Below are 22,913 nucleotides of genomic sequence, written 5' to 3'. Positions count from 1 at the left end.
CCCTATTCATAATTTCATTTATTATGGCTTATATGTAATCTATATTGTATAGATTTCTATAAATGGCAAGAGATAAGGGTCTAGTTACATTTTTTCTGTATGTAGATATTCAGTTCTCCCAACACTATTGAGAAAATTCCAATTTCTCCAAAGTGTGTTCTGAGCACCTTTGTTGAGGATCAGTTGGTTGTGGATGTGTGAATGTACTCTAAGTTCTCTGTCTTCTGAGTTTTCTAATGTTTTCTTTTTACTTATTAACATTGGTAGTTTACGATTTAGAGAGTCTTTAGTGTTTCTTATAGGAAGTGATGAACCTTGCTTTTGTTTTGTACCACCTTCCTATCTAGAAGATAGCTTGTCTAAGTACAGTATTCTTGGTTGCAATTTTTGTTCCTTCAGAACTGTGAGTTGTGAAAGTATCTTCCATTTCTATCCTGGGATGTAATATTTCTGCCAAAAAGCCTATAGTCAGGAAACCTAGGATATCCTTATGTGTTACTTGCTTCTTTTCTCTTGCAGCAATGAGAATTGTCTTTAACTTTGGAAAGCTTGATTATACTGTCTGGAGGTAGACATAGTTGAGTTGAATCTGAGTATACCTGGATAATTGTATCTTTCTTCAGACTTAAGAACTTCTGTGTCATTATCTCTTTGAATATACCTTTTTTTTTTTTTTTTTTTTTTTGCTCCTTTGGCTTTCTCGAGTTTCTCTTAAGCCCTAATAACTCAGATACTTTTTTTTTTTATTCTGTCCAAAAGTTCCTGTGAGCTTTCCTCATTCTTCCTCATTCTGTTTATTCCTCTCAGTGTATTTTCAAACAGGCTGTCTTTGAGCTCCCTAATCCCATCTTCTGTTTCATGTATTCTGCTATTTAGACCTTCTTTCACATTTTTAGTTTCATTTAATGTCCTTTTCAGCTCATGGATTTCTGGTTAATTTTTAAAATACTTCCTTTTCCCTCTGTTTAGTTTCTCTGTTAAATTAATGATCACTTATCTGTGTTTTCCTGAATCTCATTGAGTTTTTTTCTTTATTTTTTTATTCTTTTTTTTAAAATATGAGCTCTGACTAAATTGCCCTGTTTTCTTTCTTTCTTTTTAAAATTTATTTGACAGAGTTATAGACAGTGAGAGAGAGAGTGAGAGACAGAGAGAAAGGTCTTCATTCCATTGGTTCACTCCCCAAATGGCCGCTACAGCCGGAGCTACGCCAATCCAAAGCCAGGAGCCAGGTGCTTCCTCCTGGTCTCCCATGTGGGTGCAGGGCTCAAGCACTTGGGCCATCCTCCACTGCCCTCCTGGGCCACAGCAGAGAGCTGGACTGGAAGAGGAGCAACCGGGACTAGTACCTGGCACCCATATGGGATGCCGGCGCTGCAGGCAGAGGATTAACCAAGTGAGCCAGGGTGCCGGCCTGAGTTTTTTTTTTTTTTTAATAACTTTTAAATTCTGCCTCTGAGTATTTGCATACATCAGTAGTAATTGCTCTGATTCTTGACATCTTATTTTTTTTCCTCTTGAGAGAGAGAGAGAGAAATCTTCTTTCCTTCCAAACGCCCACAACAGACCAGACAGGAATGGGCTAGGCCAAAGTCAAGAGCTCCTACATGATAAGCAGGGATTCAAGTACTTGAGCCAACATCTACTGCCTCTCAGGGTATGTGTTGGCAGAAAAGTGGATTGGAAGCAAAGTAGCCAGGACTCAGAGCAGGTACTCCAATATGGGTTGTGGGCAAATGCCCTCCCCTTCATTGAAGTACTTAAAGCTTGTTGGCAAACATTGTGCACTGAAAGGTTAGGAATTTTTTCCATTCATCATAATCTGGCTTTGTTAGTACACGCCTTCCAGAAATTCTAAGTAATCTATTTATATTCCCTGAGCTTCTGGACACTTCTGCTGTTTCAGCACTAGATGGTGTTCTAAGTTGAAGTCTGCTGTTAGTCTGTTGCTGTTTTAGACTGAGAGGGCGTCCCTGTCTCCTCTGCCCCTTATGTGCAGTTAGTATGTTGTTCAGAATCACTAGAGGCTATGCCTGTGAGCACCGGCCTGAGAACAGAGACCTATGGGCTTTATCCAATCCTGGGGCTCACCACAGCAGGCCTAACATTGAGCTCCAAAGCAAAGTCTGGTGACTTTTCCCATCCTACTCCACAAGGGCTGGAGTCTGTCGGAAGTTGAGGGAGTCATGACAGAGGCAGTTCCTTGAAGGTCTAAAGGCTGAATCTGGAGGCACTTGTTTGGGGGCAGGTATCACACGGTTCTGATCAGCACTGGGTTTTACTGTAGCAGGTCCAATACTGAGTTTCTGGTCTGAGATATAGATTTAATTCCTTCTCCCTCCCCCACTCAGGAGAAATGGAGTTGCACTGCTTGATGCTGGAGGAGGGCTGATGTGGCAATTCTTTTTTTTCTTGGCTTCTTCAATGCATTTTGTCTTATTATATTAAAATCAGAACTATGATCTCTCAGTCTGGCTAACTTCACTTTTATAAAGTTGACTTATGAATGAATAGCCCTCAATAATGAGTCTTTTTTAACCTCCATGTTCATCCACCTTCAGTAGACATTTTTATATACCATTTTTAAGTTGGGCATTCATTAGTAAAATCCAGTATGGCTCCATCTTGATTTTATGTTTTATGTCTCTGAAATGTAGGTAAAACCTCAGGCTGTTCAGGAAATTAGTTGAAAATATATAGCTGTGCTCCAGTGTTCCTGTGATAGACCAAGTAAATGTGTGTTTCGACCCTGAGAACTTCCATCTGTACATCCTATCCTTATTCAAACCCCAACTTGGGTCCTCATCACCAACCATCAGCAGAGAAGACTGAAATCATGGAGACAAAGTTAGAAATAGAAATAGAGAGATAGAAAGAAAAGGAGGTAGGGAACTAGGGAGAGAGGGAAAGGGAGAAGGGAGGTAGGGGGAGAGGGAGAGAAAAATGTTATATGAATGATGATTTAGATAGCTAAATCTTTTCACACCAATGCACCCTATCCTAAGTGTATTAACCTCGTACCCCATCTCCTTGCTTTTGCATCTCATTGTGTGTTTTAAATTGTTTTAGTAAATGGGGATATTTGAGCATATTAATTTGTTCTGTGAGGCTTTCTGTTCTGAGCCTTCTAGGTTTGTAATTGGAGGCTGCCATTTCATAAACATAATTCCCCAAACTACAATCACCACAATAACAAAACCAATGCTATTTAACCAATTATCAGTCATCTATTGGTATAGTTGATACATGTCAGAGTGCTATGAAAGCTTATCTTGATAAATACGTTGAAGAAACCTTAGTTAACACATTGCAGAACTAAATACATATATAATCCGTAGAAGAAAGCCATGTAAATTATCAAATTATTTCATGATACTTGCAAACAGCTACTGTACACATACAAGTATTACATAAGCATATTGTATATAAACACATACACAAACATGAAATATATACATACACATATATACACACATAAAGTTCTCAAATTTTGCTTCTAGAAATAATTTTAAATTAATAATATTAAGAATTAATAATATTCTAGAAATAATTTAAAATTGTTTCAAGTATAGTTATTTCTGGTAAAATTATTTTGACCAAAATAAATTTCTTAAAGTTACTGAGGATCTACACTTACACCAACAGATGAGTTAGTTTACCAATAATTTGATTTTGAACAGTCTTTTAAGGTCAACCTAATCAATCAAAAATCTAGGTAAAAATTAATTATCCTACTTATATTTGTAATATGAGACTACATTATAAATGTATATAATATGAATAGATCCTGCTGGCATTTATTTCAACAACAATTTGTAAAACCAAATGTTATTTTCATTTCAGTGTTTTCTGATGTGCCACAAATACACATTTTTTTGAATACCGAAATGAGTTTAACTTTGACTGTTAACATATACATATTACTGGTTATTGGCTTTGGATTACACCTTTTTGTTAAAGTTACTATATGTTGTTAAAAAGTGCAGAAATTTATATCATAGAACTAATTCAAGAGATGTGTGTTTACCTTACATCTGCAAGTACCTGTGATGAAAATTCCTTCTACAATCTGTCATTGAAATAAATGCCAATAAGATCCATTCATATTGTATACATTTATAATACACTTTCATATTATAGAAGTAGGGTAATTAATTTTTTGACCTAGGTTCTTGATGGATAAGAATGACCTTAGAAAATTGCTCACAATGAAGTTGTTGACACATCAACTCATCTGTTGTTTCTATTTAAATACTTTCTCCCTCTTACTAAGTACCAGTGCTGTTAAAATTATAGGTACTTTCAAATAAGTAAAAGATTCAATAAAATATTATTATTTTTAAATTCATTTCCAGCTGGAAACCAGGTGTCTTTTTCCCTTCTGTGCCATGAGCCTCCTCTGACATATTAGTTCAAATACAAGTACCCATCTCTATTAGGAACCAGCCAGAATCTGTCAGCTCCTAGTTCTGCTGTTTCAATTCCACAGTGAGCAATGCTCTGCCAACCTTCTGTCAGTCATTTTATTCAAATACCCAATGTTTGTAACCAGGCTGCAATCCTCATAGATGTTTCATCATAAAAACACAGTGAGATCGAGACACAGAAATTCAAGGGAATTGATGGGTTGCCTCTCTGGTAGCAGGTGAAATTATCCGGAAGCAAAGAAAATTGGATCAAGAGATACTACCTGAATGTCCGTGGCTTCTTTCCTCATGAGCCCTTTGTTTTAGAAGTAATGGAGTGTGGTTATCAATCTGGAGGCAGCAGGGGAAAGGGGTGGATGCTGCAACCAGCCTACCTGAGTTTAAATCCTTTCTGGGCCAATCAACATGCTACCTTAGGTAACTTGCATATCTCTCTAGGCCTCAGCTTCTCCTTTTGTAAAATGGATACAGTAATATAATAGTTCATATCTCATAGAATTACTGTGAGGATTCAGTGAGTTAAAAATATTGTAGAGGCAAGTGCTGTGGCGAAGTGCGTAAAGCTGCCACCTGCACTACTGGCATCCCATATGGGTGCCGATTAGAGTCCCGGCCACTCCACTTCCAATCCTGCTCTCTGCTATGGCCTGGGAAAGAGGTAGAAGATGGCCCAAATCCTTGGGCCCCTGCACCCACATGGGAGACCTGGAAGGAGTTCCAGGTTCCTGACTTCGGATTAGCCCAGCTCTGGCAGTTGCAGCCATTTGGGAAGTGAATCAGTGGATGGAAAACCTCTCTTTCTCCCTTTCTTTCTCCCTCTCTTTCTCCTCTCCCTCTCTCTCTCTTCCTCTTCCTTCTGGCTCTCTGTAATGCTGTCTTTCAAATAAATAAATACATCTTTAAAAAAATATTTGTGCTTAGCACAGTACCAGGGACACCCTATAGGAAGTAGAAGATTAAAAGCTAACACTGGTGCACTTTTGAAAAAGTAGCAACTTGAGAAACTCTTGGTACCTTAAGTGGTCTTTAAGGACAAGAGTGTTTCTGTATTGTCAAGACCACCAAAAATAAAGAAGTAGGAAGCAATCTGGAGGTACAAGCTGCATTTCAGGCATATTCCTTTTTTAAAAAGTATTTATTTATTTTATCCCTGCTTAGTATATACTAAGTTGATCTTCAATATATGAAGGTAATTGAAAATGAAACGTGATGAAGGGCGGGATGGGAGAGGGAGTGGGTGAGGGGAGGGCCACGGGAGGGAGGGAGGTCGGGGGGGGAAGCCACAACAATACAAAAGATGCATTTAAAAAAAAGTATTTATTTATTTTAAAGACAGAGTGACAGAAACAAGGAGGGGAAGAAACAGAGAGAGAATCTTCGACCTGTTGATTTACCCTCTAAATGACCACAATAGCCAGAGTTTGGCCAGTGCAAAGCCAAGAACCAGGAGTTTCATTTGGGTCACACATGTGGCAGCTGGGATGCAAGTACCTGGGTGTCGCTCCCCCTCTTCGTGGAGGAACGACACTAAACCCTGACTAGGCTTCATATCTGAGTCACGGCACCATTATGTCACTCCCCGTCTTCGTGGAGGAACGACACAGGACCCTGCGCTGTTCTTTTGTCTGCTCGGCCCTCCCCGGGTTTGCTGCTGGTTCTTCCCGGGTTGGCTACCGTCCCTTCCACCTCCGTGGAAGGGCAGTTCCCCCTGCCACTTTCCCCACTTCCGCGGGGGAGCGGCACACCGCCGGCCGGCTCTCTCGGGGGCTGCTCAGATGTTATCCGGATGTTCCTCTTAGATGTTCCTGGTGCATGTTGTCTCTCTCCTCCTTTATAGTCCTCTTCCACCAATCCCAACTCTGCTACCCACACGCCGAGTACGCTGCTCTCCTTCAATCAGGAGCAGGATCAGCTCCTGCAGGTCATCACTCAAGTTGGCGAGAGGCAGCTGCGTAGAAGTTGTTACTCCCTTCTCAGCGCCATATTGTGGGAGAGCAGATGCATAGAATAAGTCTTAATTCCAGTAACAGTCTAGTCCGAGTTGCTCCCCACACCTGGGCTACCACCTGCCACTTCCTGCTTGTGCATTAGCAGGAAACTGGATTGGAAACTGAGGTGAAACTTGATCCCAGGCACTCTGATATGGATGTGGATGTTTTCAAACAGGTGCTCTGTGGGGAGCAACTCGGACTAGACTAAGTTACTGGAATTAAGACTTATTCTATGCATCTGCTCTCCCACAATATGGCGCTGGGAGAGGAGTAAACAGCTTCTACCCAGCTGCCTCTCACCAACTTGACAAGCTGCAGGAGCTGCTCCTGATTGGAGGAGAGCGGCGTGCTCGGCGTGTGGGCAGCCGAGTTGGGATTGGCGGAGGAGGACTATATAGGAGGAGAGAGACGGCATGGTGGTGTGGGTTGGTTGGAGAGTGCGTTGGAGAGTTCGCGGGGAAGTTCGTTACTTCGTTCTTTCTCATTTCTCTCTACTCATTCTTGCTTTGGGAGTTTGCTGTTTACTTATTCTTACTTTACTATAGAAAGGACTTGTAAAAAAAGGGAACAACAAGCGCCCGGTCCGGTGCAGCTCCTCCGCGTGCGGAGGAGCGGCAGTGCTCAACCTGTTGTGCCACAATAGGAGCCCTAACTCAGGCATTTTAGCTGAAATGGAAACTTGAGGGGTCTCAGACAGGTCATGTTTTCCAAAGACCAGGAGGTCAATGTATCCTAGGCGTATGCTTTAATATTAGGAAGACCATAAATAAGATCATGGTCGTGAACTTTGCATACCAAGTTGGAGAGCTAACAGTTAAATTTTAATTTCTTCCACATAGTCTCAAAAGCTACAGAAAGTATTCATTAGTATTTTATTTTAAAGAGGACTGCCCGGTTGGCAAACATCTTTGGAATAAATCAGGTATTACAACTTTATTGAATTATGGTTTTATCACTAATTCTTTCAACTCAAAATGACTATTATCGCCTCTGAAAGATTTAGTGAGATTTAGTTAATTTTTATTTCTTCCTACAATATAATTTGATTAGTTATCTTATAGCAGTTTCAAAATATTTCATCAATCTTAGTCTATACTTTTAATTTATGCAGTGGAATTTACTTGTTCACCGATGTGAGTAATTTTCAAAATCTTGCCAAATAGCCTGTGGCAACTGAAAATACAAGTTGCATTCATTAAGACTTTGCTGTGTGAGTGCCATGCAACAAAGACAAATTATGTCTGAAATCCACCTTCATTGAGTTGCATGCAGTCACAACTAATTCAAAAGTACTTTTTTTGGTCTGTAATTAAGAAAACAAATTTGACCTACATAGTTAGGAGGCAAGTAGTAGAGCAAAACATATTCTATGGGTGTAACAATTTTCAGTTCCATTTTATTTTGTTATTTGATAGCCACAATACGACTAACTGGTTTCATATTATATGAAGATGCCTCAAAAAGCTTATGGAAAATGAAATTGAAAGATGTTTATCATGGTGCAAAAAAATCTATGCATAGTTTTTCTTAATATACATTTTCCATATGCCCTCTTGAGGACCCCTCATATGCAAGGATTTCGAAACTTTTTCCACCAAAACAAATGTTATCTTTTTATTCTATTTTCCATGAACTTTTTTCAGTACCTTCATGTATCATTCAGCTTGTTCCAGAACTCTTTATATCAGTTCCAATCAGTGGTTGTAGATCACTTTTATTTTTCTTATGTACCCTGATTGTACAGTTCAGTCAATGGAAGGAATGCTCTCTGGTAGCTCAGTACATGTGACTCACTGTCATGGCCACAGAGTGCTAAAAATGTGGTGTCTACAGTGATGTCCCTCTGTATTGTAGATAGTCAATAAGAAGATCAGGACCTGGGATGTCATGTGCCTTCTGGCATCAGTAATACCGAGCTCTACTAGAAGGTACTAAGTGTGGCCACTAAGGTGCCTGACTGGACCTCTGCTTCCTCCACCAGGTGCATAGCACACAGCATCTCAGAAGCTCTGTGTCAGTGCTAGTTGCAGTGGGTCACAAAACAACCTATATATATGGTCAGTTCTGAATGGTTGTAAAATACTTTTTATATATTTACAGGTTTCTAAACAATTATTTCAAGTTTAAAATAATTTATAAAAGGAAAGTTTATGGAAATAAATTCAAATTTTTCATAAATATGAAATGATTTATGTGGATTTTTATGTATAGTATTTAATCATTCTAAGATTTTTCTATTTCATTTTTATCATATTGCTATAATAAAAAGGGGACACAGTTATATTCCTAAAAAATATTTATTTATTTATTTGAAAGGCAGAGTCACAGAGAGGTTAGAGACAGAGGGAGAGGTTTTCCAACTGCTGATTTGCTCCCCAGATGGCCCCAACGCTGAGCTGGGCTGGTCTGAAGCCAGGAGCCAGTGGCTACCTCCAGGTCTCCCACATGGGCGCAGGGGCCCAAGCACTTGGGCCATCTTCCACTGCTTTCCCAGACCACAAACAGGGAGCTGGATCAAAAGAGGAGCAGCTGGGATAGGAACCAGTGCCCATATGGGATGCCTGCGCCATTGCGAAGACTTAGCCTACTAGCCACAGTGCCAGCCCCAAGTGTTGTATTTTCTATTAAGCTTCAAGGAGGCATTGTCTTCGTGCCAGATCTCTGAAGGGTTAGGAAGCACCATCTACCAGGGACTTTCAGTAATTCGTGTGCAGGTGAGGTTCTCCTAAGAGCTTTCGAAACCGGGCAGGAGGGCTTTGCTCATCACTTTGATGGGTTTATAGCTCCCTCAATCTCAAGGAAGGCGATCCTTGCAAATGGAAAATACTTCATTTTTTGCGATATTAATATCTTTGTTTTCAAGAAAAATAGTATATATGTATACACATATAATGTCCACATTTGAGGTTAATGTGGCCAAATGTTAAAACACCATCAAATTTCAAAATTAAAAAAACAGAATTTTTTTCACCCTGTTTTAACCCTGGGCTACACAATGGGCTGAAAAAAGTGACTTGAGAGAGACTCGTTCTTGTACACTCATGCTGCTGCCTTGGGTAAATCAGGAACTAGGTGTCGTCTTCCAAGTCTTCTCAAGACTTGACTTCCTCCTCGAAGCTCCCGCCGGCCAAGCGATTGGTCTGAAGCAGCCGCTCAACTCCGTCCAACACCCTTTTCCCTTTCCTCTGGGAGTTTTGGCCGCGCCCACTCCTCGGGTGTCTCCAGGCTTTGCTGGGGACGCCTCCACGCGGTGCCCGTCGCTGAGGGTGCGGCCTGGGGACCCTCTCCTCGCGTCGGGGCTCCGCTGGTATCCCTGGAAGCAGAGGCGGAGGCCAGAGTCCGGTGTCCAAGGGAGGCAGAGCGGGCGCTTTCGTACGTCCTGCCGCGTTCCCTCCAAGTTCCAAGCCCTGCACCTGGCGGCGGCAGAGACGCGCCAGGCTCCCAAGGAACCAAACACCTGGGGAAAATTAACTCGGAGCCTGCTGCCCTCCCGCCCCTCCCGCTGGGGATGTTTATCTTGGCCTGGTCTCCTGGCTCTTTCTCTTTCACTTTTCCTTTCGCTGGGGGTTGGGACTCCCAGGGTGGAGGGCGGCAGGGGAGATCCCATCTGACTCGCTCACTGCCCTCGGACGCCCCTCGCCCGGGAAGGGGGGCAGGTGGCCGCACTCCGGGTTGCACGAGCTGCCGCCCGTCCACATTGTACCCGGCACTTGACAGAGGTACAGGACTCTGTTCCCAGGCTGTGGGACGGGAGGTGGTAGGGAGATGGAATTTTCCCCCTAAAGCCTACGCCCTGGGCCCCTCCCAGCCGCGGCGCTACTAACACGTCTCTCCGGCCCAGCCACCAGCCGACCGCCCCACCCTCTTGACCGCGACTAAAGTTTTCCCGGCGCTACGTGCAGAAGTTTTGTTCCCGTCTGCCCCTTCATTCGTCTCCTGGGTTCTCTTTGCCACCCTCCGGCGTCCAGAGGAGCGCAGATCGCCGCGTCCCGTTGGCCGTCGCGCGCGGTTCCCAGCGCGCTGCGCTCACTCCGCGTTCCTGGCTGCGGGCGCCGCTGCGCCCTGCGCTCCACGGACTTCGAGGCCGCCTGGCCCAGGGTGAGGGGTGCGCGTCTGGCTGCGGCCGCTAAGCTGTTGGCTTCTGAGAAGAGTGGTCTGGCAGAAAGGTCAAGAAAGGTACCGCAGCTCCGGGCTTCCTCCCCGCCCCCTCTCCAACTCCCTGACTCCCCGCGGGAACCTGTGCGTGCGTGCGTGCGTGCGTGCGTGCAAGGTAAAATTCCTGCCTCTCTCTGATCGCGACTAGTCTTCTAGGGAGAGAAATTTGCCGCAATAATCGCTACTTGGCAATCAGGCCTCCTGGGTGTATATTAGTTCCAAATCCGCACAAGCCACTTATTTCTTAGAAAAGTAACATCTGGAACAACAGAATGACTTGAGAGAAATGCGAGAGAATTGTATTGATATAAAACCCAAATCCTTATTCACGATGGCTTTAAATGAAAATCCAGCTAATTTTTTTCTAGTGCTATTAAGTCTGCGTGGTGTTAGGGCATACACTTTAACACACAATTTGAATTTAATTATGCAAGTCCATGCATTTAAAATGATTTAGACTTCAAAGTATGTGTAAAACAACATAATTCTTAAGTGCTGCTTATAGTAGATTCTTCCATAGGATGAGTCAGAAGTTGAAACTGGAAGCAAAGTGGCTATCACCAGCTGTTTTCCACTACGTATCTTTTAATTACTTTTTTTTCCTAAAGAAACCTTTTATTTAAGGAATACAAACTTCATGCATTTCTTAAGTACAACTTTAGGAATATAGTGATTCTTCCCACCATACCTGCCCTCCCACCCACTCTTCCACCCCTCCTCCTCCTCCCAGTGCTGGTAATGTCCACTTGACATTGTGGAGAAATTGGCTGTATTGATCAGTGGGAACTGTTGAGTACCTGTTGCAGAATAAACAGGTGGGGATCTGCTATGTGTCTTCTAAGCAGGGGCTGCAAGGGGAAGCATTCAATTAAAAGCAGCAGGATGCAATACACATTAAAATTAAAACTCATTTTCTTAAATAGCAGTGTAGTGGGCATGATAGGGTACCGAGGAAGGGACAGGGATATATGGAAAGGAGAGGGCTGAGGACCAAGCAGTAACCATTTCAAAATCAGAAAGTAAGTAAATATAAAGCTAAGTTTAACCCAAGAAGCATCAGAAAACTCCTAAGGTTTTTCATGATTGTATCTTAATGTCATATCCTGTTACAAGAGGTCTTCAAAAAGTTTATTGAAGTTGTGTATTATGAAAAATATATGCATGGATTTCAAAGTGGGTTTTCTTTTTACACCAAAAAATAAACTTATCTTTTAATTCTGTTTTCCCACGAACTTTTAAAAATACCTTTGTATTTCTCTGTTTTCTCCTGTCAGTTTTAATCAAACTCAGGAGGGCGGCTCCTGCAGGGGCTCCTGCTGTGCAGCAGTGGCAGCAGGTGTTAGGTTGGCCCCTGGTCCAGAACTTCTAGTGGGAAAACTGTTTCCTTACCTTCGGCTGCATTGCTGTCTGCTTATTTGTAATGACAACTCCAGAATCTGAAGGTGTGGTTGTCTTGGAAGTTTCCTGCAGATTACTGATAGGTTTAAGAACAATTATATGTTTTGTTTTTGTTTTATTCCTTGAAATTAACATAGCCGGTGTCAACAGCACCTTTCAAGGAAATGTTTATCAATTAAATGTGTATTTATAATGTATTTATCAACTAAATTGGGGGGGCAGAGAAAAGCAATGGTTTAAAATTTTTGGAATAAATTTTGCAAATTGAATATTTTACTTTAGGAAAGTCCCTGTCTCAAATTTGGTGACCTTGATGGATTTGAGGAAGGCTGGAAAAGGAACCAGTATAGTGGTGTGTGTGTGTGTGTGTGTGCGTGTGCGTGTGTGCATGCACGCAAAGGCACCCAGATGGGTGTACACAATTCTTTGAGGGAAGTATCTGTATAACTCTGATCAGGTTTTTAAATGAGGCTCTGACCCCAAACAGTTGTAAACCTTTTTAAAACTCCTAAGACTGTTTTTTTTTTTTTCTTCCTCTCTCTCCCATAGTTTACTGCTTTTTTCTTAAAAAAAAAAAAAAAAAAAGATTTATTTATTTTTTTATTTGAAAGGTACAGTTACAGAGAGGCAGAGGCAGAGAGATCTTCCATCTGCTGGGTCACTCCTCAAATGGCCACACTGCCCAGAGCTGGGCTGATCTGAAGCCAGGAGCCAGGAGCCTCTTCCAGGTTTCCCATGTGGGTGCAGGGGCCCAATCACTTGTGCCATCTTCTATTGTTTCTCAGGCTACAGCAGAGAGCCGGATCAGAAGTGGAGCAGCAGAGTCTCAAACCGGTGCCCATATGGGATGTCGGCATTGCAACAGGCAGCTTTATCCACTGTGCCACAGCACCAGCCCCTAGTTTACTGTTAAGTTCTGTTCATTGTGTTAAGTATTTTTCTGAAAGTTAGTTAATAATAATACAGAACACTTTCTCTAGACACACAGCTTGAATTACAAGAAATAATATATAGTCGCCAAAACCTATTAAGTTCTTGTTTGGTACCATATATTGCACTAAGCATGCATTTTTAAAACTTACCATAGTGAACTAATGTGCTAGAGACTATATGTTTTTATCCTTATTTTATCTTTGTATTATTTAAGCATTTTATTGAAATACAGTATACATACAAATAAATGCACATAAGTGTACAGATAAATGAATTTTTTGTCGGCTGAGCACACTCACAACCAACACCCAAATTAAGAACAAAACATTACTTGTATCCCAAGAGTACTTACTATTTCCCCCTCTGCATTTCTTTGCTTTTTTTTATATTGTCATTTACATGGTATGATTCAATGAAGCAATATTTAAAACTAAATACCAAATAATAGGATATCCACACACATTTATATTATATATTAACTTCTACAAATAAGAGAAAACATGCTAATATTTGTCTGTTCTGACTTGGCTTATTTCACTCAGTACAATGATCTCTAGCTGTATTCTTTCTGTTGCAAATGTCACAATTTCATTATTTTTAATGGCTGAGTGATATTCCATTGTGTGTGTATGTCACATTTTATTTAGTTATTCAGTTGATGGACAGACTTCTAGGTTGATTCCATATCTTAGCTATTGTGAATTGAGCTGCAGCAAACATGGGAGTGCAGGTATCAGTGTTTTGTAATTGAAGAAACTGAAATATAGAGTAGCTAAATAACTTTCCCAGGGCCATGGAGCTAGAAAGTAATGGAACTGGGATTCCAACTTAGATAGACTTAAGATTGCTGATATTTGTGGAGACTGATTTTGTTTCCATAGAAATATTTCTCACAATCTGTCTGTGACAGTCAACCACTGTATCATTTTACAATAGTGTTATGATGGAATATTGGTAGTAGGTGATTCTTGTATGGTACTTGTTTAACTGATATTATTGATTGTGTACTTAAAAATGAAAATCAAATTATATTCATGTGATTAACTGTATGTGTTTGGTTCCTTGGAGAAATTTCTTTTATTGCCCCTGAGTGAACTTGTCTAACATGAATCCCTTTCTACCGACAGCGTTCAGTCAGTAGTAAGCAACTATATACTGATCAGTGTTTGTCTCTCTGTCTGTCTACCTGGTATTTGAGGGGAGATTAGACCAGTCCTTCTCACTGTATCACAACTGGAGGTGGGGTAGTTCACCATCTGGGAAGTTCTCTTTCTAAGAAGAGTTTACAATAGTTGGGTTGGCAAGAAGCCAATGGCTTTCTTCACTTGAACCTTAGGTCTTAAGCTTTACCCAATGATAGCTGTTTTTCCAAGATTGTTACAGTTGAACATTGCTAACATCCTTGCTATTTTCCTATTTGAATGATTTACCTGGGAAAATTCCATAGGCAAATTGAGAAACAATTTGTGGTTTTAGCAAGTACTGGAATATATTAACTAACAACTAGTTGATGGTGAGTTTCATTAATAATTGTCAAATATATATGTAGTTGTATTGTATGCATTTATATATACTGTATGTGCATATATTTACATAATATATTTAAAGGTTATATGTTAAGACTATAATCTATATATAAAACATATATATCTATGGATTTTATATATACTGAACCACTTATCAAAGAATGTGAACATATATAAGGAATTTTTTTTTACAGTTTCTAGACTGTATTGAATGGGGAAGCAAGAGTAACCAAGAAGTCTTAGTAGAAGGACTAAGTAGTAAGTTACTGTTATTCACAATGTCCCAGTTGGAACTTCAGGTGAATCTGAAACTTAAAAAAGGAAGCCCCTGCTATGTCTTCGATACCGCATTGGCCATTCATCTACTTGCCCTCACTGAATTCTAACCACCATTGCATTTTTTACATAGTTTATATTTTAATTTAACAGATTAATTTAATTAAACAGATTAGGGGTGTTTTGTAGATACAGTTCTAAGAACATTATGATTTTCCATTCCTTCCTCCCTCCCTTATCTGCACTTTATACAAAAAAAGTTAATACAGGCAGGCAGTTTCTTTTGGATTAAGACACAACTAGTAAGGCATTCTGTGGAGAGCTTTATTTATATATTTGTTTGTTTGTTTGTTTAAGAGGCAGAGAGGGAGACTGTGTGCTCCCAGGATCATTCACTCTGCAGTGCCTGAGAGCCAGGAATGCATTCCAAGTTTCCCAAGAGGGTGGCAGAAACCTCACTGGTTGAGTCATCACTACTGCTTTCCAGCATCTGCGTCAGCATAGCAGGGAGCTACAGTCATGAGCCAGAGCAGAGTACTGAACCTAAGTACTCCTATATGGGACATAGAAGTTTTAATGGATGTTGTAACCACTGGGCTAAACACCCACCCCTGAGTTTATCTTGATTTTTCAATATTATGTTTTATCTTCTTGCAAAGGTCATGTGTCCAGCATAACCATTTTTGTGCCCTGAAATAAATGGCTATCATCATTTGGAGTGACTGAGTACTATCTATTATCTGCTTTATGTTAATGCATATTATCTTCTTTTCTTTTAAGTCACGCAGTCCTAAAGTCAGAGATAGGAAATAAAGAGGCTCTTTGAGCTCAGTTGAGTAGTACTATTTGTACACATTTTACATCTGGTGGCAGAATATTTAGAAACAGTGTTGTATCCCCTGCAGGAAGAGAGGACTGTCGACAGACCATGTGAGATGGACAGCGGAGCCTGAGGGCAATGCAGATACTAATTGTTCCTCCAAGTAGAGACAGTGCAGAAAGGCCAGGAGAGTGCAGAAATTATTTTGCCAGATAAAGGAACCAAAAGTGAAAATAGTCCTAGAAGAGGCAAATATAGTCTTTACAAGGATGATAGGAGTGTGGGGTGGAAAGCCTCAAGGGACAGAGGCTCCACATACTCTTGTGCCTCACAAGAGCCCAGAGAAGGCCCTAGATCCCTTATAACACTGAATTCTTCTCCTTGTTGGGAATGTTGCTCATGTGCCTTTTAACTGAAACTCAAGAAACAAGGTAACCCCTGGTACTTTCCTGGACCTAAAATTACAACTAATTTTTCTTTAATAGAGCATTCTACAGTTTGAAAGTTTATACTATACTCTTGTTTCCCAATTTCTTTACTCTCCTTACTCCAACAAATATACATATATAAATTGAAAATTAATTTTAATTAAAATATTTTATTGTTAAATTACTCTTGGCTGTAGTATTTTAAATATTACTAGTACACAATTAACTAAAATACCTCAATAACTTTAATAAGTATTTATAGGCATAAAATTAAAGCTATGTTGGAAATATGTGTCATGGAGATATATATGATTGATATCAATGCTTTCATCAAAGGAGCCTCTTATATCGTGTTCCAAACTACCCTTTTACTTGGCACCATGCTGAGGTGGTAACATTATGGATAGCATTATGGATGATAACATTGTGGATAGGGAAAAGATATGTCTTTCTTTCCTAATGTGGTATAAGTGTAATTATGAAAGGGGAAGTAGGAAAGGAGAACTGGCTAGAAATCTGCTGGCCTCAGGCACATTTCATTCATATCTCTTATTAAGACCCTGGAGCTATGCACAGCTGGTTTACAGGCTGATATGGGGCTGCCCAAGCCAGCACATAAGCCTGAGAGCAGCACAAATAAATGCTTTTTGTTGCAGGCTGTTGAGTTTTGTTACTCAGCGCTAGGCCCATTGATAATGGCTATGAGACCATCTTTAGTTTGCCCAATTCCATGGCAGCTTGAAATGTGCAAAGCCAGGGCATGATCCTGAAACCCTGAAGTTTCGATGAACAGGGTACCATGGAAATCATGGATGCTGAAATAGTCTGAATTTCTGCACTGCCTTTTTCAGAAAAGCAACAGATGCCCTATATGTGTAGGACCCCAGGTGCCTGTGATGACATCAGCGGAAAATAAGATGCCGCAGAGCCTCGGGAGCAAGTGCTTCCTCTCCGAGCTCAAGTAGTCTTAGGTTAGAATTCAGGCTTTGTCATCTAGGACACGGTGCTTACCCTCTCTGAGTCCTGTGGGCTTCATCTTTGAAATGAGGATCTGAGCGATTCTCGTGAGGACGACACAGGGCACTGTCAGTGCCTGCCACCTAAACTAGATGCTGTGAAGTCCAGTTGCTAAATGGGATGAGAGACCTGAGAGGTGGGAAATGCCCGAGGAAAATGCATCCATCTCGCAGTCTTCAAGCCAGTCCTGGCTGCATGCCTGTGGGGTGGCAGGCCCTGGGCTGGGGATACAGCAGAGAAGATTACATCTTTTGGGAAGGGAGGGCACTTCACAAAGTTCATGGAATAAAATGGACTTATGGGGAGATTTCACCAAGCTGGTGGGACTCTGGAGGCCACAGGCTCAGCCCGCTCCATCCACAGAGGGGGAAAAGCATGGCGGGCCCTCACTTCTATGACTTCAGGGGTGGCTTCAATTACAGCTCACTTCTATAGGATTGTTTTACTCTTGAAACAGATGATTCTCCTTTTCTCAATTTATCCTAATCCCATTGATAAAGGGCAAGTGCCAGCCTTAAAACCAAGTCATTGAATAAAATCATGCCTAGAAAAGAAAGGCTCCTATGGAAGTAGTGCATCTGGAAAGCCCTGTGCCCACACACCTCGAAGTTATACAAATCTCACAGCAGTGTGTGTTCTTCAGGTGGGAGATCTCAGCTAGTTCAGCCTATCATCACCCACACCTCCCACTTGGCGTGAGGATGGTGTAGTGTGCTAAGAGCAGTGTATAGGAATGGAATAAGAGTGGTAAAAATCCCTGGTCTGGCTTCTGTAGAGGCTTCTCACTTGGGAAATGCTCTAATAGGGTAGGGACATTTGCACTGCAGTCTTCTCCTTTAGCCTGAGTTCCAGCCATACTTCATTGCCCCTGTGTTCTACCCACATCTGCCATCCCTTGTCTTTCCTTGTTAGCCTTTATGGGTCCTTCTCATAATGTCCACCATCTCTAGTTCGTATTGTGCACATCTACTGCATGGGGAGAATTATTCTTTCCCTTCTGTGAATTCATTTGGTGCTGTCTGCATTTCCCATAATAGCTTTTATAACTGTAAATCCATTTTATTATGTGTCTGTCTCTGGACTTACATTATCAACAGAGAGAACAGTGTGTATCATGTGCCTAGAGGACAGCAGGTCACACAGTTGATTCGTGTTGACTGGGGTGACAGTAATTAGGTTATTCAAAAGTTTGAAACCATAGAAGAGAAATGTAAGAGAGAATAGGAATCAAAAGAAGAAAAAAAGAATCTGTAGCAATGTAATCAAAGTAGTATTTTAGGAAAGCTAGTTTTGGATCAAATTTATTGCAGGAAAAAAAATTAGAGATAAGGAATCCAGCCAGAAGTCCACCACAGTTAACTCAAGTATGTAGTCTCATTCCCATTATCTATACCAAGGACGTAACTCTAGTAAATCTTTCTCTCCATCATCATCTTTTTGTCCATCTCTAGTAGATCTTTTCCATCAGCACATATCTCTGCTCAAATTTCTCCCATTAAATACAAAGCAAAACTCTTGGATTTTTTGTCCTATAGTATTTTTTCTCCACTATCATTTCATTTTTCTGATCATATTTTACATGAAATCTTTCAGTTGCTTATCTTCTCTGTCTGCAGTTTCTCTCTTCCCATTCTTCCTTAAACCAGCCAAGCTGTCATTCATTCCCCACTGCTCCTCTGAAAATGCACTTGTGAAAGGTACTCAGAGCCTCTAAGTTGTTCAATCCAGTGGTTAATCCTTGGTTCTCTTCCTGTGTATCCCTTCAGTGGGAGATGGGAGCTCTTCACTCGGCTTCCAGGCTGCTTCACTCCCCTTATTTTCCTATTGTTTCCTTATCTTCTTCTTTTGCTGGCTTCTTATTTCCCTAACTATAAAAATAAGAAAGTCTGAAGGCTCAGTCCTTGGGCTGTTCTCTATCTGTACTCACTCTTTTCGTTATATCATCCAATCTCCTGGCTTTTAATACCTCCATACACTGATGATTCATAAATTACATCTGTAGTTATGTCACCTCTGAACTCCAGATCATATCCAAAGTCTATTGGATGTAGACTTCTACTTCCAAATCTGCTTCTTGCATAGTCCTCTGCATCTTACTTATAGCAGTTCCATTTACATAGACAATCAATCAGTCGATAAATCTTGGAGCTGTCTTTAAGTTCTCCCTTGCGCATATCCCACATTGAATCTGCTACCATATTATTTACCTATGCCTTGAAATTAAACCCCTCTGCTGACATCTCCTCAGTACCATCATTGCTGTCACCCAAGTCCAAACTACTGTAATGTCTCACAGCATTATTGCAAGAGTTGATCTCCCTGTTGCTGCACTTTTTCCCACCTTACTCTCCAGCTTGTACTCAACACAGCAGCCACAATGTTTCTGTTTTCTTTCCCTAAGTCAAAAAACTTCAACCACAAAACAGTAACAAAAAATACCCAAAGCTCAGAGGCTTAAAAAAGAATAATTTGTTATTTGTCTTGATTCTGCTGTCTAGGCTACAGACAGTATGTTAAATCTTCTTGGGCTGCTGGGTATAAAACATCCAGGAAATCTTCTACATGCATGTATCTGGAGCTTCAGCTAAGACAGCTGGAAGATTTACCCAGTATCTCCCTCTGTGGTATCTTTGCATGGCTAACTTTTATATCTTTACATCCTGGGGAGGGCATTCTTTTTTTTTTATTTAGTAAATATAAATTTCCAAAGTACAGTTAATGGATTACAATGGCTCCCCCCCCCATAATTTCCCTCCCACTCACACCCCTCGCATCTCCCACTCCCTCTCCCATTCCATTCACATCAAGATTCATTTTCAATTCTCTTTATATACAGAAGATCGATTTAGTATATATTAAGTAAAGATTTTATCAGTTTGCACCCACACAGAAACACAAAGTGTAAAATACTGTTTCAGTACTAGTTATAGCATTACTTCACATTGGACAACACACTAAGGACAGATCCCACATGAGAAGTAAGTACACAGTGACTCCTGTTGTTGACTTAACAATTTGACACTCTTGTATATAGCGTCAGTAATCTCCCTAGGCTCTAGTCATGAGTTGCCAAGGCTATGGAAGCCTTTTGAGTTTGCCGACTTCAATCTTATTCCGACAGGGTCATAGTCAAAGTGGAAGTTCTCTCCTCCCTTCAGAGAAAGGTACCTCCTTCTTTGATGGCCCCATTCTTTCCACTGGGATCTCACTCACAGAGATCTTCCATTTAGTTTTTTTTTTTTTTTTTTCCCCAGGGTGTCTTGGCTTTCCAGGCCTAAAATACTCTCCTGGGCTCTTCAGCCATATCTGAATGCCTTAAGGGCTGATTCTGAGGCCAGAGTGCTCTTTAGGACATCTGCTATTCTGTGAGTCTGCTGTGTATCCCACTTCCTGTGATGGATCGTTCTCTCCCTTTTTGATTCTGTCAGCTAGTATTAGCAGACACTAGTCTTGTTTGTGTGATCCCTTTGACTCTTAGACCTATCAGTGTGATCAATTGTGAACAGAAATTGATCACTTGGACTAGTGAGATGGCATCGGTACATGCCACCTTGATGGGATTGTATTGGGATCCCCTGGCATGATTCTAACTCCACCATTTGGCATTCTTAGGAGCTGGACTTCTTAAATGGTTGCTGACTTCCAAGAACTTCCATATGCATCAAGCTTAGACTTAAAGTTTCTAAATTAGTTCTCCGGGTATGGATGAGATGTTTCTGGTGTGGTTCCCTCAGTGCAGAGTTCTGTGAACTAAAAACACAGATTTACCACTTCCCCCCACCTTCCCTTTGTCCTAACACACAAAACAAAGACAGGGCAATTACAATTCACAAGGCCACTCACAAACAAGAAAATAGGGCTAAGTATTTGGCCTGCTGGGACCCCTATATCCCATATTGGAGTGTCCAGGTTCAAGTCCTTGCTCTGCTCCCAATTCCAGCTTTCTGCTAATGTGCACCCTAGGAAGCAGCAGGTGATGGCTTAAGTAGGTAAGTCCCTGCCACCCACCTGGGAGACCTGAATTGAGCTCCTGGCTCCAGGTTCTAACCTGGCCCAGCCCCAGCTGTTGCAGGCATTGAGGGAGTGAACCAACTCTGTATGTCTGTTTCTGACTCTGCCTCTCAAATAAATATGTGGAAAAAATAATAAAGAAAATAGAAGGCAAATACAATTATGCCATAGCAGTTTTAAATCCAGCCAGGCACAGTGCCCCAGTGTCCTCCTCATGAAGCGAAAGTGTTCGTGACTAAGGTTCAGGTTTGCTCCCTGGGAATGGATCTCTATGGCTGTTAACTTCACCCTTTGCCCTTTTGGCTCCTCCTCAGGTTCTTATTTTCTGTTTGGTAGAAATAACTCACATTGCAGTTGAGTAGCCTGCTTCCTGTTCTTAGAATTGGAGATCCAGAGACCTTCTGTGCATTTCGCTTTGTTTGCTGTTGCAATTTTCTTCTTTCTTTTCTTTTTCTTTTTTTTAAACAGCTTCTCTCGTTAAAGTAGTTGTTGATCATATGTTGTTAATGAGATAAGCATCATACTTTTTTTAAAAGATTTATTTTATTTATTTGAAAGAGTTACAGAGAGAGGTAGAGCCAGAGAAAGATCTTCCATCTGCTGGTTCACTCCCCAAATGGCCACAATGGCCAGAGCTGGGCTGATCCAAAGCCAGGAGCCAAGAGCTTCTTCCCGGTCTTCCCACGTGGTGCAGAATGGGAGTGGGGTGCAGGATGGGTGCATGTGGAATGCCTGCTCTGCAGGCCCGGGCTTTAACCCACTGCACCACAGTTCTGAAAGTTCAGTTCTCTTTAAAATATTGGAGGCTTTCTATGAATTTTACTGAGGCTCACTTCTTTGGATGAAAGGCAAACCCTCACAACCATTGAGGTAAGTGCCTCCTCACTTTGTCTGTGAGTCAGGATGCTCGAGGAGAAACTGTCCATGTTAGAAGCCCTTTTGGTCAGTTCTCTAAGCCCACTTGAAGTCCTCCAGAGGTCTCAAGAGAGGGTATTCTAGCTACATGCTTGATTTCATCTTTAACCTGAATAGCACTGTGTTAGTAGAACCCAGATTTGATGTTTGCCCTAAGAGCACTTCTATCTGAGAATCTTGTGCTGTCTGGAAAGGCAAGAATGAATATAAGTAGTATTTTCTACTCTACCAAGTCTTGGGTTGAACTATTTCCTCTAAATTCTGCTTAAACATTTTAGTTATCTTCCTCCTGCTATACTTGACCATAGACAACTCTGGCCAATTATCACTTTCAGAAATATATTTTCTTTCCTCTATATTGTTGTAGGTGATAGGATGGTGTTGCCAGGCATCCTGCCACTGCTTAACATGTGTTGCCCTCTCATAACAACTCTGTCACTGCCTTTCCAGCATTGCTAACAGTGTGCTGGATTCTCTTCACCTAACCAGGTTTCATTTCACTTTCAGAGTCAGTATTAATTGCTAGGTAGTAAGCTACCCCAAAACTTAGTGGTGTAAAACAAGAATTACTTTATTTTCTCAAGGTTAAAATTTTGGTTAAGACACAGGACTGATGACTTTACTCTGTAAGGCTGTGGCCTCAGCTGATGGACTTAAATGGCTACACCGTGTCTGAGATGGCTTGAGACATTGTGACCTGAGAATGAGGCCTCAGTATTGACTCTTGCTGGATTTTGTGGTTTTCTTCCACTTGGGCCTTCCACATGGCTAGAGTCAACTTCCTCACAATATGATATTCTCAGGGTTGTCAGACTCCTTTCGTAGTCTCTCGCTTCTATAAACTGTCAAATGAGTCTCATTCTACTGGGGAAAGCAAGTCAGAAGTTTACCCCAGATTCCAGGGAAGAAGGCATGGAGTCTACCTCTTAACGAGTATTGTCATGCATGTTCATGGGATGGAATCATTGATTGATGGCAGCTACTTTTGGAGATCATCCCCCCCCCCCCGCCCCCGC

At 41.3% G+C, this 22,913-nt stretch overlaps 1 protein-coding gene across 15 annotated transcripts in view; it reads left to right on the top strand.

Moving 5' to 3' along the window:
• The first annotated feature begins 9,641 nt into the window (after positions 1-9,641).
• IL15 (interleukin 15) overlaps positions 9,642-22,913 on the top strand; it is a 95,087-nt gene continuing 81,815 nt past the window's right edge. For 3 of the 15 annotated variants that reach the window (XM_070079477.2, XM_017347246.4, XM_089301686.1), the window contains exons 1-2: positions 9,642-10,137; positions 10,260-10,594. The gene's annotated coding sequence lies outside the window, so the exon portion shown is untranslated. Of the gene's footprint in view, positions 10,689-22,913 lie in introns of all 15 variants that reach the window. The other 12 variants (XM_070079480.2, XM_051819274.3, XM_051819271.3 and 9 more) reach the window with 10 other exon arrangements.

Source organism: Oryctolagus cuniculus, chromosome 8 (genome assembly GCF_051225735.1).
Source record: "Oryctolagus cuniculus isolate XC-2025 breed Fujian yellow rabbit chromosome 8, ASM5122573v1, whole genome shotgun sequence".
NCBI classification, from domain to species: domain Eukaryota; kingdom Metazoa; phylum Chordata; class Mammalia; order Lagomorpha; family Leporidae; genus Oryctolagus; species Oryctolagus cuniculus.
Note: the sequence above shows the minus strand (reverse complement) of the source record. Positions and strands in the feature narration are given on the sequence as shown.